The sequence below is a fragment of the Pan troglodytes genome, chromosome 9 (genome assembly GCF_028858775.2).
Source record: "Pan troglodytes isolate AG18354 chromosome 9, NHGRI_mPanTro3-v2.0_pri, whole genome shotgun sequence".
Lineage (NCBI taxonomy): Eukaryota > Metazoa > Chordata > Mammalia > Primates > Hominidae > Pan > Pan troglodytes.
In genome coordinates, this window is record NC_072407.2 from 113,479,118 (window position 1) to 113,492,211 (window position 13,094).

Sequence of the window (13,094 nt, forward strand, 5' to 3'; positions counted from 1 at the left end):
CAAACACTTTGGTCCCAGGCGAAAGGATCACTTGAGGTCAGGAGTTTGAGGCCGGCCTGGGCAACTCAGCAAGACCCCTGTCTCTACAAAAATTTTAAAAGTCAGCTTGGTGTGGCATGTACCTGTAGCCCTAGCTACTCGAAAGGCTGAGGTGGGAAGACCACTTGAGCCCAGAAGTTTGAGGCTGCAGTAAGCTATGAGCTATGATTGTGTCACTGCACTCCAGCCTGGGCAACAGAGCAAAGACCCTCTCAAAAAAATAAAAAAAACCTTTCACTAGTGATGAACTGAGATGAAATACATATATTAGGTAGTGTGCTGGCTATTGTAATGTCTTTGATGCTTGAGAGGTATAAGAAATGTAAGTATAAGGATTATCAAAGTTGGTTAAGGATACAAAAATAGATAGAAGAAATTAGTTATAGTATTCCAGTACAGCAGAGGAAAGGATACAAAAATAGATAGAAGCAATTAGTTCTAGTTATTCTAGTACAGTAGACAAATTATAGGTAACAATTGTTGTATATTTCAAAATAGCTAGAAGATTTGTAATGTTCTCAACACAAAGATAAATGTTTGAGGTAATGGATATCCCAATTACCTTATTTGATCATTATATATTGTATACAAGTATTAAAATATTACATGTACCCCCAAAGTACATACAACTATTATGTATCAATTTTTAAAAATTGTTTAAAAGGACTATGAAATGGGTGGCTGAGCATCTTGATATCTAAGAATATGATTTACGATTTAATTAAGATTAATTTAATTCAATTTAGTAAATATTTAAACATCTACTATGTACCCAGAACATATTAAAATAAACAAACGTGAAAGTAGGACCTTAATAATCTTCCAACTCCATAGTATCTTGTTTGTTTCAGCTGTCCATGATGTAGTTGTCATTCCTCTTCCTCAGTGGCTGGGGTACCTAAACTGTTGCACTTTGGAATCACCTGAAGATCTTTTAAAAATACCAATGTCTGCCTCCTATCCCTTACCCCAGACATTTTTTTTTTCAACAGAGATGGAGTCTCCCTATGTTGCCCAGGCTGGTCTTGAACTCCTGGGCTCAAGGAACCTTCCTACCTTGGCCTCTCAAAGTGCTAGGATTACAGGTGTGAACCACCACGCCCGGCCAAGACATTCTGACTTAATTGGTATAGAGTGCAACCTGCACATCAGGATTTTTAAAAGTTCCCCAAGCGATTCTAATGTGCAGCAAAAGTGGAAATCATTAAGATAGATACCGCCTTAGCTGTGAAGAAGATTTTAAGCTTATTTTACACTTTTGATTGCTTAATAATGCCTTAAGTTTAACAGATTATTAGGACAAATTTGCATCATTTATTCTCATATTTTCTAGCCATTTGCTAGGGTAACTTTTGCAAAGATTATTTTTTAAAATTTATGTTAAAAGGGACAAAGCTGAAAATTAGGGTAACTCCTTGTATACTGCTGAAATTTTGCTTCTGAACTAAAGGCAACAGATGCATTAACAAACACAAAAATTTTTTTCTTTTCAAATGGTCAGTTTGCATTTACAATAATAGAATGGTGCCAGGTGTTTTTATAATTCTTTCATTACTTCATCTTCCTGATGACAAACTGTTCCCTTGCACTTTGAGTTGGTGAAGTACATTAATGAGGTTTTGAACCCTCTCCTAGCATTATTTTCTGCAACAGGCCCAGGCAGGCCTTGAAAGTTATGAATAGAATAGTAGAATAACAATGTACTTAGATTTCAGGAAAGAACAATCAAATAAAAAGTAAACATCATGCAAGGTTTCCTTCCGTTACTTGTTTATGACTTGAAACACCTTATTTAAATCACCTCCTTTACATTAATGACAACTACACCTTCTGTTTTAATTAACACTCACTTAGTGACTATTTACTGACCACCTACTTCACAGACACTAAGTATTAGTGGGGCTGGGGGTAAAAACAAAATTCAACTTTCCTTTCAAGAGGCTTATTATCTAGAGAGGGAAACCAAATACATACACAAGTGACTACTTGGATGTAAAGTTTGGGAAATGAAATACTCAAAATTTACCCCAAGTTTCAAACACTTGTAACCAACAGATTAATGTTATCATTGAAAGAATGAAGTTCAGTGGAAGAATCAGTATAAAACAAATGGTGATTCGTTCAGATTGAGGTATACTGAGCTTTCAATGGCAATTAAATACCCAAGGAGTAATGTCCACTGACAAGATGTCAGAATTTAGCAGAAAGACCAACCTGGTCTGGCCTAAGCCAATCCCAGAGCTAAGTAGAAGAGAAAATTACTGCTGAAATTTGAACAACTCTCCCACTATCCTTGTGTCATGTCTAAAATTCTCATTATAAGACATTTGTTCCCTTGCTTAAAACCTTGTCTTTCAAGTATATCTTTTTGAAAATGTCCAATGAACTATCCATAGTAGAGCAACAGGATGGTGTTCTGTTTGGGTGAGGGGATTATGTCTGGGTGAAGAACCACAGAAAACAAGAAATAAGAGGTTCTGGCCATTTGGAGTGAGGATGAAGAACAGAAAGGCAGTGAAGCAACATAGACATATTTTATTTCCTATTATGCCTGTAACAGAGAATCAAATGGTATAAAACATGAATATGACTGACATGACCTTGTACAAGTAATAGTTTCTAGAATTGCATTCTTCATTTTAAAATTAGGAAATTCAACTTGATGGCTAAGGAATAGTCAAGCCCCAAAGTTCATCGATGAAGGTAAAACTCGAAAATCTGGTTCTACATTTGTCTTCTTGGTTTTAGCTAAACTTCATTTATAAAATGAAAATAGTTATGCTTATAAAAGTTTTAAAATAGACTAAGTAATTTTAAAATATCATCTGAATTGAATATTAAATTTGCTGGACTTGTGATGTAATAACCAGTCTTATCATAACCCCATTTCATTTATTTAGCTCCCCTCCCTAAACTACAAGTTATATCCCTAGGCTCACCCATCCATTCACAAATACATGTTATTGCTAAAGAGGGGAAAGGTATAGATGTTTTAGCAAAAGTCCACTTCTGACAGAAAGTATTTTTTTAACAACAGCAAGCAAGTAGCACTATTTTATAAAATAATGAACTGATTCTGTAACCCACACATAAACTCAGTTCCATTATGGTCAAGCCACATAAAAGGAAGTTACATTAATTGCTGAAACAAAATTGCATTTCCCAAAACATTATCTAATAAAATTCTACAGCCATACAATGTTGATTTGAACTCAAAAGAAATTAATTTTAGTGCAGCCTAATCAAAGTAAAATTCCTTTACCAATAATACTAAGCAAGTGTTTTATCCGCCACAAGCTTCTTCCTAATTTGTATTTTCTATCTGCATTACTGAGCATTCACAATGTAAGTGGCATTGTTTGAAAGACCACAAAAAATACATACATTTATATAACGTTTCAAGTTAGAAACCAAGATAACTCCTATTCAACATAGTACTGGAAGTCCTGGCCAGAGCTATCAGGCAAGAGAAAAAAATAAAAGGCATCTGAATTGGAAAAGTAGAAGTCAAATTATCTCTGTTCACTGACAATATGATTGTATACCTAGAAAACCCTAAAGACTCCTCTAGAAGACTCCTTGGCCTGATTAACAACTTCAGTAAAGTCTCAGGATACAAAATCAATGTACAAAAATCAGTAGCATTTCTATAAACAGTAACATTGAAGCTGAGAACCAAATTAAGAATCCAATCCCACTTAGGATAGCCACGAAAAAGACCAAAATACTTCAGAACACATTTAACCAAGGAGGTGAAAGATCTCTACAAGGAGAACTACAAAACACTGATGAAAGAAATTGTAGATGACACAAATAAATGGAAAAACATTCCATGCTATGAATTGGAAGAATTAATATGGTTAAAATAACCATATTACCCAAGCAATCTACAGATTCAATGCAATCTGTATTCAATGCAATCCCTATCCAATTACCAGCCTTGTTTTTCACAGAATTAGGAAAAACAGTCCTAAAGTTCATAGGGAACCAAAAAAAGCCCAAATAGCCAAGGAACTCCCAAGCAAAAAGAACAGAGTCAGAGGCATTATAATTGCCTGACTTCAAATTATACTACAAGGCTATAGTAACTAAAATCGCATGGTACTAGTACAAAAATAAACCCAGAGATTAATGGTACAGTATGGGGTTCTCTCACCTAGAAATAAAGCTACATATATACAACCAATTGATCTTCAATTAAAGTCAACAAAAATAAACAATGGGAAATAGACACCCTATTCAATAAATGATGCTGGAAAAACTGGCTAGCCATATGCAGAAGACTGAAACTAATTCCCCATCTCTTAACATATACAAAATTAACTATAGATGGATTAAAGACCTAAATGTAAAACTATAAAAACTGAATCTATAAAAATCCTAAAAGAAAACCTAGGAAAACTCCTTATGGACATTGGCTTAAGCAAATAATTTATGATGAAGATTCCAAACACAAACGCAATAAAAAACGAAGATAGAGAAATAGGACATAAACTAAAAGTTTCTGCACAGCAAAACAAATAATCAATAGGATAAAAAGACAACTCACAGAATGGGAGAAAATATTTACAAATTATACCTCCAACAAAGAGTTAGTATTCAGAATCTACAAGAAATTCAAACAACTCAACAAACATAAAACAAACCAATTGAAAATGGGGCAAAGAACATGAACAGACATTTCTCAAAAGAAGAAATACAAACAGCTAACAAACATATGAAAAAATGCTCAACATCACTAATCATCAGAGAAATGCAAATTAAAACCACATTGAGATACCATCTCACTCCAGTCAGAATGGCTTTTATTAAAAAGTCAAAAAACAACAGATATTGGTGTGTATGCAGAGAAAAGGGAATACTCACACACTGTTGGTGGGAATGTAAATTAATTCAACCTCTATGGAATACAGTATAGCGATATCTCAAATAACTAAAAATAGAACTATCATTCGACCCAGCAATCCCACTACTGGGTATCTACCCAAAGGAAAAGAAATCATTATATCAAAAAGATACTTGTACTTGTGTGTTTATTGCAGCACCATTTACAATTAGAGCAAAGTCATGGAATCCACCTACATGTCTACCAACTGTTGACTGGATAAAGAAAATATGGTGTATATATACACAATGGAATACTACACAATCATAAAAGAAGAATGAAATCATGTCCTTTGCAGCAACATGGATGGAGCTGGAGGCCATTACCCAAAGTCAACTAACCCAGAAGCAGAAAATAAAATATTACGTATTCTCACTTGTAAGTGGGAGCTAAAGAAATGGTACATGTGGAAATGAAAATAGAGAAAATAGACTCTGGGGACTCCAAAGGTGGGTGGGGAGGGTTGAAAAATTACCTACTGGATACAATGCCTAATACTGGGGTGATAAGTACAGCAGAAGCCCAACACCCAACATTATGCATGTAATACCCAGGTAACAAACAAGAATATGTACCCCTTAAAAAAAGAAACCAAGATAACTCACTAAAAATAATTCAGAGTATAAGAAAATGTTCCTATGTACAACACTCTATACTAATATAAATATGTGTATATGTATCAGCACTCTATACCATTATAATAAAATGCTGAATTCAAAATACAATTAGAATATAGAATAATACTCTCTTATTAATGGAACATACTGATTTTAGAGTGACTATATTAAGTGTCAAAGCAATTAGAGAAGAGAAAGGATCAGGAAGAACTAAAGGTACTAGGGAAGATTTTACCCAGGAAGTAGAATTTGAGCTTAAGATTTCAACAAACTATAGAGGAGCTAAGAGCAGAAAGGACAATGTGAACTTTACTAAATGTAAGCATGATGAAATCCTTGAGATATATTCTATGAATATAGAGGAAATAAAGATAACAAATGAGGATTATGTAAATTTTTTAACTAAATATAAGTTTCCCACTTTAAAAAAAAAAAGCTTAAGTGCCAAATGAGGACTGTGGAAATAAAAACAAGAATAAGCAGACACAGAGTGATGTTTAAGAGGATGGCATAAAGTATTTTCATTCTTGTAAATCAATTAATTAACAGGATAATCAGTCTGTTTTCTCCTTTTGGCTTAATAGAGTTACAGAATACACCCTAGAGCTCTTAAGAAGGGGAAAGTTTATTAACTTTCTTCAACTGTGCAGACTACTAACTAGCTTATTGAAACCTTAAAATTACTTTTATAAACCTGAAAATCTACCTGAGGGTTTTTGTTTTTTTTGTTTTTTATTGTTTTTCATTTTTTATTTTTTTAAGAGAGATGACAGAGGCCAATCAGTAGTAGGACAAGGCCAAGAAAGTTCATCTGTTTAGTTCTAGCCTAGAGAAGATCATTGATCCTTCATTGACTCAATGAATAAAGCCCTGGACAAAAAAATCTGGTAGAGCCAATCCAATCATCTGCTACCTATGGCTAATTCTTTACTGACCAAACCTTGGTGATGTGGTGGTGCCAATGCAGCAGATTCTCTTGAATTCGTAAGCGTATGAATTTTAAAACAGCTTGGTTTTTGTGAGAGTCCTCTCTTCTGCTTCCTGTGGGCTAACCCTTCCCAAGATCTACTTCCTCCTGTCAGCCCCTAAAGAGGAGAGGGATCCTCTCAGATTTGATCCTGAGCCTTCTGTTTTCCTCATTCTATTCTCTATTCGAGATTAATACATTACCGTCATCACCTACTCTAGTGTCCTTGATAGCAGGGACTGGTAGGTCAATGAAGAATCAGCCAGCAGACCTTTCTTGGAGAACTCCTCGTGACTTCAACTATCAAGAGGATAAAAGAGCTTCAATCTCTTTTCAGTTCTGGCCTCCTACCAGAGTTCTAACTCCACATATCTAACTCCACCACAATATTCTTCCATGACCTAAAACTAAACATGCCTATACCTAAAATCACAATTATTCTCTGACTAGATTTTCCCCCTCAACACCTCTACTTTTCGTCGAAGTGTGGAAGTTAATCTTATTCCGTTTGTTCACTTGAACCAGTTATCAACCAAGTCATGCAAAGTTTCCTTCACAAAGTTTCTCTCTTCATCCCATATTTTTTACATCACCTCGTACTGAAATTTACTAATCTCCTAAATGGTCTTTCAGTCTCCTCTGTCTCTCCCTCTTCTAATCTATGCTACTTTATGAATCCTTATAAAACAACACATTGTATACATCTGGGGCTCCTCGAGCAGAATAATGAAATTGAAACTCCCTGGGCTTTTTTTTTTTTTTTGGTGAACTTCACAGAAACGTATGAGCAGGCAGGTAAGTAGGATCATGGAGGACTTTAAATGTTAAAGTCCTCTTTAATCTTATTTCCCCAATGGGAACACACTCATTGCTCTTCCAATTGGCCTTATACATTACAATCTCCATAAATTTGCTTGTGTTTTTCCTTCACAAATTGCTCCTGCTACCAAAACATTCCCTCTTCATCTCTAGTATTTTTGCTTCTAGGCTCATCTTTTCCATATAGCCTTCTCTGTGTCCTAACCTTTGATAATTTTCCTTTTCCTTTTTCCTAAATGTTGGCAATAATGAAGTATGTATTAGTCATCAGGATTCCTGAAGCACTTTTTCATATAACCATCTTGATATTAAATAATTACATATAATATAAATAGAATATATAACACAAACATGAATTCTTAATCTATTACTATAAGTTATATTGATATATTCATATTACATACTAATATAATTAACATATTAATTATCTATATATACACACATTGTCCATCTCACCAACTAGACCACATAAATCCTTAGAGATTGTTCTCTAAAGATGGAAAATATGCAACCTGTTTGCTCCTACTGAAGCCATACCTAAGAGCTCCGGCAACTTTAATTATAGAGACTATTTTGTTAGACTGCTTATGATTTACCTGAAAGATAAATTAACATTTTATACTTAAAGCAACAGTATTGATTAATCAATAAATATAAACAAGAAGCTAATTAAGAATCTGGTGCACTCTTACTAATGAGAGTACAATGAAATGAAACTAGAAATATGGAATTATAAAAACCGCTGGCAGTTCATTTTAGCTCAAAAGAAAATCTTCTCCCATAAATAGATTCAATCATTTTTAGTTCTTCAAAGGCACTGAATTGACTTCAATTTAGTCTTGCTTCAACATATAAACTAGTTTCTAGGTATACTATCAAGAAGTTTAATAATCTGACATTTATTGATCTATAAACAAAGATATGGTTTTATATTTCCTATGAGTAAATATGCATTTAAAAAAACAGGTTTAGGCCAGGTGCAGTGGCTCACTCCTGTAATGCTAGCACTGTGAGAGGCCAAGGGGGGTGCGGTGGATCGCCTGAGGTCAGGAGTTCGAGACCAGCCTGGCCAACATAGTGAAACCCCATCTCTACTAAAAATACAAAAAATTAGCCAGGCATGGTGGTGGGCGCCTGTAATCCCAGCTACTCAGGAGTATAAGGCAAAAGAATCGCTTGAACCTAGGAGACAGAGGTTGCAGTGAGCCAAGATCGCGTCACTGCACTCCAGCTTGGGCAATAAGAGCAAAACTCCATCTCAAAAAAAAACAAAAACAAAAACAAACAAACAAAAAAACAGGTTTATAAAGAAGCTGCTAAAATCCAGTAATTTCTAATTAGTCTAATTCTTCATTTCTTCCTCTTCCAACAACATCCTTCAAAAGCTGTGGGAGATGGTGAGTTTGTACGTATTGAAGGGAGGGATATGTTGTCTCCACTGTCTCCATCTTTTTTTTTCTTTTTTCTTTTTTCTTTTTTTTTTTTTTTTTGAGATGGAGTCTTGCTCTGTCACCCAGGCTGGAGTGCAGTGGCACGATCTCGGCTCACTGCAACCTCTGCCTCCCAGGTTCAAGCTATTCTCCCACCTCAGCCTCCCAAGTAGCTGGAACTACAGGTGCGCACCACCACGCCCAGCTGATTTTTATATTTTTAGTAGAGACAGGGTTTCACCATGTTGGCCAGGATGGTCTCTATCTCTTGACCTCGTGATCCGCCCGCCTTGACCTCCCAAAGTGCTGGGATTACAGGTGTGAGCCACAACCCCCGGCCTGTCTCCACCTTTTCTAATTCCCAATTCCTATCAATCTAGTCTTGTATCTAGAAGTGGTAAATTAAGTCAATATAAATGTGCCAAAGCTAAAGCAGAAGGTATTTGTTTTCTACACTCTTCTTGGCTTCCTCCTAGTCATCAACCTTGCCTCTCCTGATAGCTCCTTTTCCATCTCCCTAATCACCAAAAGCCCAGAAATTAAAACAGTAAACAATTCCCCTGAAAGGTGCCTTCCTTGTACTGTCTAAAACAAATGCAATCCTCTGTGTGGGCATTTAAAACACCACAAGCATTCTTACTTAGATTAAATCATGGGTCTCCCTGGTCTCCAGGCATGCCTAGACATGAACCATAAAGGGAATGAGATCCTTGGAGTTTCTCTAGTAACTGCAGGCCAAATCAACAGCAACCCTAAGAACAAGCATTCTTTTTTTTTTCCAACAGAACTAGGCCACACACATTTTTTGTCGTTATTTAAATTTTTAGTTGTACTACATAGAAAATAAACTCATTTTAAAAAGTTATTTCAGTAGGCAATGCATCATCATGACTTTTACATATGAGTTTTATTTTTTATTACTTTTGAAGAAAAGTCTGTAGAAACCTACTTTTCAAGGCATCTAACACAACCATTGCCTTGGATGGCAGCAATCCAGCTCAGGTAAGATATTTAAGATGCAACTAATAATCATAAAACATCAGTTGGGAAGAAGTGTTCGATATAGTATTGGGTAAAAGTGACTAACAATTTGGTAGAAGAGAATCGTTTTTATAACTATCTCCTAACCAAGATTTCTCTAAGTCTGCATATTGTTAATGGAATGAAGACTATTTTGCTCCTAGTTTCATGTATGTATATTTAGGTGAATGTGAGTCATTTATGTAATGTGTGCTAAAACACTGTGCCCCTCACAAAGATAAGATGAATACAAAATACAGTTATTGTAGATGGCTTGTCTTTCGCAATTTAATTCTACGAGTTAATTTTTACAATTAACATTTTCTGTGCTACATATTTTGTATTTTGGTTTCTTTCCCTTCACTATGGGGTGTACAGAACAAAGTATGCATTTGGGAAAAAAGTGCTGTCTTTCATATGCAAAGAAAATGCTATAACTTATTCAAACATCCTTGGGCAGTTCTTTAGTTGTTTTAATAGTGTGAGTTTGGAGTTTGTATTGAATGATCCAGATGACCTGCCCCTGTTCATGTTACTTGTGGCATCTATGAGACCATTTGCTGGTTTTAGGGAATCAATCTATAGGTGGGAAGTTTTCTTTTGCAGAAACTAATTTAGAACTAAGCCTTTGGTGTCAGCAATGGGTGCTCTATACTGGATGCATGAAGACCATATTTCTAGGGGAGGCTGCTTCCAGCTGAATTTCACAAGGTGAGGATAAAGAGAACATTCCTTATCCTCTCCTGATTAATTCATTAAAGGCAAAGGAGGGGAAGGAAAGTTATTAGCAGAGATCTCCCAGAAGTCCTCTGTAACTGTCCCTTTTGCCCAACTGTCACAAGATACTGTTTTTCTGGCATCCACAGCCCTAACCCTGAATATCCAAATGTACTCTTGCATCAAGGATCTACTCAAGTCTCACCTCCTCTGGGAACCTTCTTTGACCTATTACAGCTCTCATTGAGGACCTCCCTTCTATTTCTGATACAAATAGTTTCTACTATTCTAAATAGTCCCTACTTTAGTAATTTATTATATATATACTGTCTTGAATGGTATGGCCTTGATCTCAAGAGGACCACGATTTGATGTAACTAACAAGCTGCCTGGCTCACTATTTGACTAGAAGGCCCAGGCTTCATTCACATCACTGCATGGCCCTCTAAGAGTATAAGGCCAAGTCCCCAACAGAGCACAGAGGTGCAGATGAGACTCTCCAAGCCATCCTCCCATATGTCAGAGGCTACCCAAGTCCACCTCCATTTGGAAAATTCAAACCTATAATTTGAGGTACCTGGGAAGCCGCTTTCCCAGGGCGGAATGGTCACGGAAACTGGGTAGGCTGGGGGCCTTCTTGGGGAATGAGGGAGTGGAGGAGCTCTTTGTCCCTCCTGCTAGATCAGAAAGAGAAACGTCTCAAGAATCTGGGCCTCCATCTTCTAGGCGTCTCCCTTGGAGGCCCTTCAGGGACCGCCCACAGCGCTTTCCCTCAGCCTCCTCCCCTCCCCCACCCCCTCCCCCACCCGCCCCACCCCCCCTCCCCCGCCCCGTCTCGCGCCCGCCCCGCCCCTCGGCCCGCGGGGTTCCAAGGACGGTTGGTCGCCCCCGCCACAGTCACTCGGCCGCTCAGAGCGGCGGGGCGCACGGGGTCGAGAGAGCCAGCTCTAGGGTTTGGGGCTGGGAACTGATGCCTGGCGTGAAGGAAGTGGGAGCCCAGGCCGAGGAGGCGAAGGGGAAAGGAAAAGCGAGGGGAACCTGAGCGGGAGGGCCCTGAGAGGAGCGGGAGGCTGCGGGAAGGGGAGGCCCGGCACTCCCGGGGGTCACCGGGGTCGGGGCGCGGCTCCCGGCCTGGGAGGGCGCCGGTCCTCCCCGGCAGCGCCGCCCGCTGGCCCAGCTACGCGTGCTGTGCGCTGCGAGGCCGGCGGGGGTCCCGCTGGGCCCGGGGGTGTCCTCGGGGGCCGCTTGCGCCCAGCCATGGTAGGGCGTCCCCCGGTGAAATGGGGTCCGAGGCGGGCCCCGACCCCGCGTCGGCGCTGCGGACCGTCCGGGAGCTGCAGCCGCGGGTGCCCGGTGCTCGGTTTGTAGGCAGTGTCATTAGCTGATTGTACTGTGGTGGTTACAATCACTAACTCCACTGCCATCAAAACAAGGCACAGCATCACCGCCGCCCGGCCGGGAAGAAGACGCCGGCTCGGGCAGCCCGCAGCCTTCGAGAGAAGATGCCTGAGAAGCGCGGCGTCGGCGTGGGTCCTGCGCAGCCTGCCCCGCGAGCGTCCGCTGCAAGTGCGAGGAAACCCGCGGTTTCTCCAGATACAGTTAAACTGTTAGCTCTCTCTAGGAGTCACAGAAGATGAAACAGTCTCATGCCAGGAAAGCAAAATCCCTGGAGGTGAAGCCCCTCCACCCATGTAACAGTTAATACTGTATGCTATGATTCACTGTGTCTATTTGCCATCGTCTAGTAGAGTATTCACCAAGCTAGCAACTCAGTTGAGCTCCAACTCAACCAATGAATTGCCTGCCTGTCACAACGTGTTGGGGTACCAACTTGAGACTGCAATTTTTTCTATGAGTCTAGTTACTAGGCAGTGTAGTTAGCTGATTGCTAATAGTACCAATCACTAACCACACGGCCAGGTAAAAAGATTTGGGAATTCGTCCAAATGAGCTGCCTGTGCATCATCAATGTGCGTGGGGAAGAGGGGTGTTGGAAAATGCTGATTTCATCCATTGCCTATTAATTGCTCAGCCAAAAGAAAAAAATCAACATTTCAGCTACTAAGTTTACAATGTATGTAATGTGTATGTATGTGGGGTTTTGTTTTTTTGTTTTTTTTTTTTCAATATTCCTTCAGGCTCTTAACCAAAATTTTAGATATAAGGGGGAATATGATTTTTTTCTTAGCTGACTGATGTATGTTATTATATGAACATGTGATTATTAACTTCTTGAGACTATATTGTTAGTAATATTTTGAAAGTAATATTGTTAGTAATATTTTGAAAGAATAAAGTGCCATAAAGACATAAATTGTGGTTATTGCTATGTGTCCATTTCCTTTGCTAAATTGACTTTATGATGTCCATCTCAGTTCCTGCCACAGTAATCTTAACTTTTCTATCAATGAAGTGGTTAAGTTGTTCCTGCCATGACAAAAATCTCCCGGGAAAGCTACTCATACACACAGACTTGTTAATACTTTTATAAGAATACATTAACAAAATTTTTCATACTTCTTTTTTCCATGAAGAGACTCTGTTCACTCATTAAGATGTATCCCTTCTTTTAAGTAATCATTTACAACTGTTGGAGTCTA

At 38.4% G+C, this 13,094-nt stretch overlaps 1 protein-coding gene and 2 non-coding genes across 16 annotated transcripts in view; 2 read left to right on the forward strand and 1 right to left on the reverse strand.

The window, feature by feature from the left end:
* Positions 1-11,315, reverse strand: part of BTG4 (BTG anti-proliferation factor 4) — a 53,584-nt gene extending 42,269 nt beyond the window's left edge. For 9 of the 14 annotated variants that reach the window (XM_063783405.1, XM_063783407.1, XM_063783401.1 and 6 more), the window contains exon 1: positions 11,072-11,305. The gene's annotated coding sequence lies outside the window, so the exon portion shown is untranslated. Of the gene's footprint in view, positions 1-6,711; positions 6,809-11,071 lie in introns of all 14 variants that reach the window. The other 5 variants (XM_016921967.3, XM_054661629.1, XM_016921968.1 and 2 more) reach the window with 5 other exon arrangements.
* A 533-nt stretch (positions 11,316-11,848) lies between these two features.
* MIR34B (microRNA mir-34b) lies at positions 11,849-11,931 on the forward strand. Its single transcript, NR_035764.1, has one exon. It is a non-coding gene; the product is annotated as a microRNA mir-34b (primary transcript).
* A 418-nt stretch (positions 11,932-12,349) lies between these two features.
* MIR34C (microRNA mir-34c) lies at positions 12,350-12,425 on the forward strand. The gene has a single exon (NR_035765.1). It is a non-coding gene; the product is annotated as a microRNA mir-34c (primary transcript).
* The last annotated feature ends 669 nt before the right edge of the window (positions 12,426-13,094 follow it).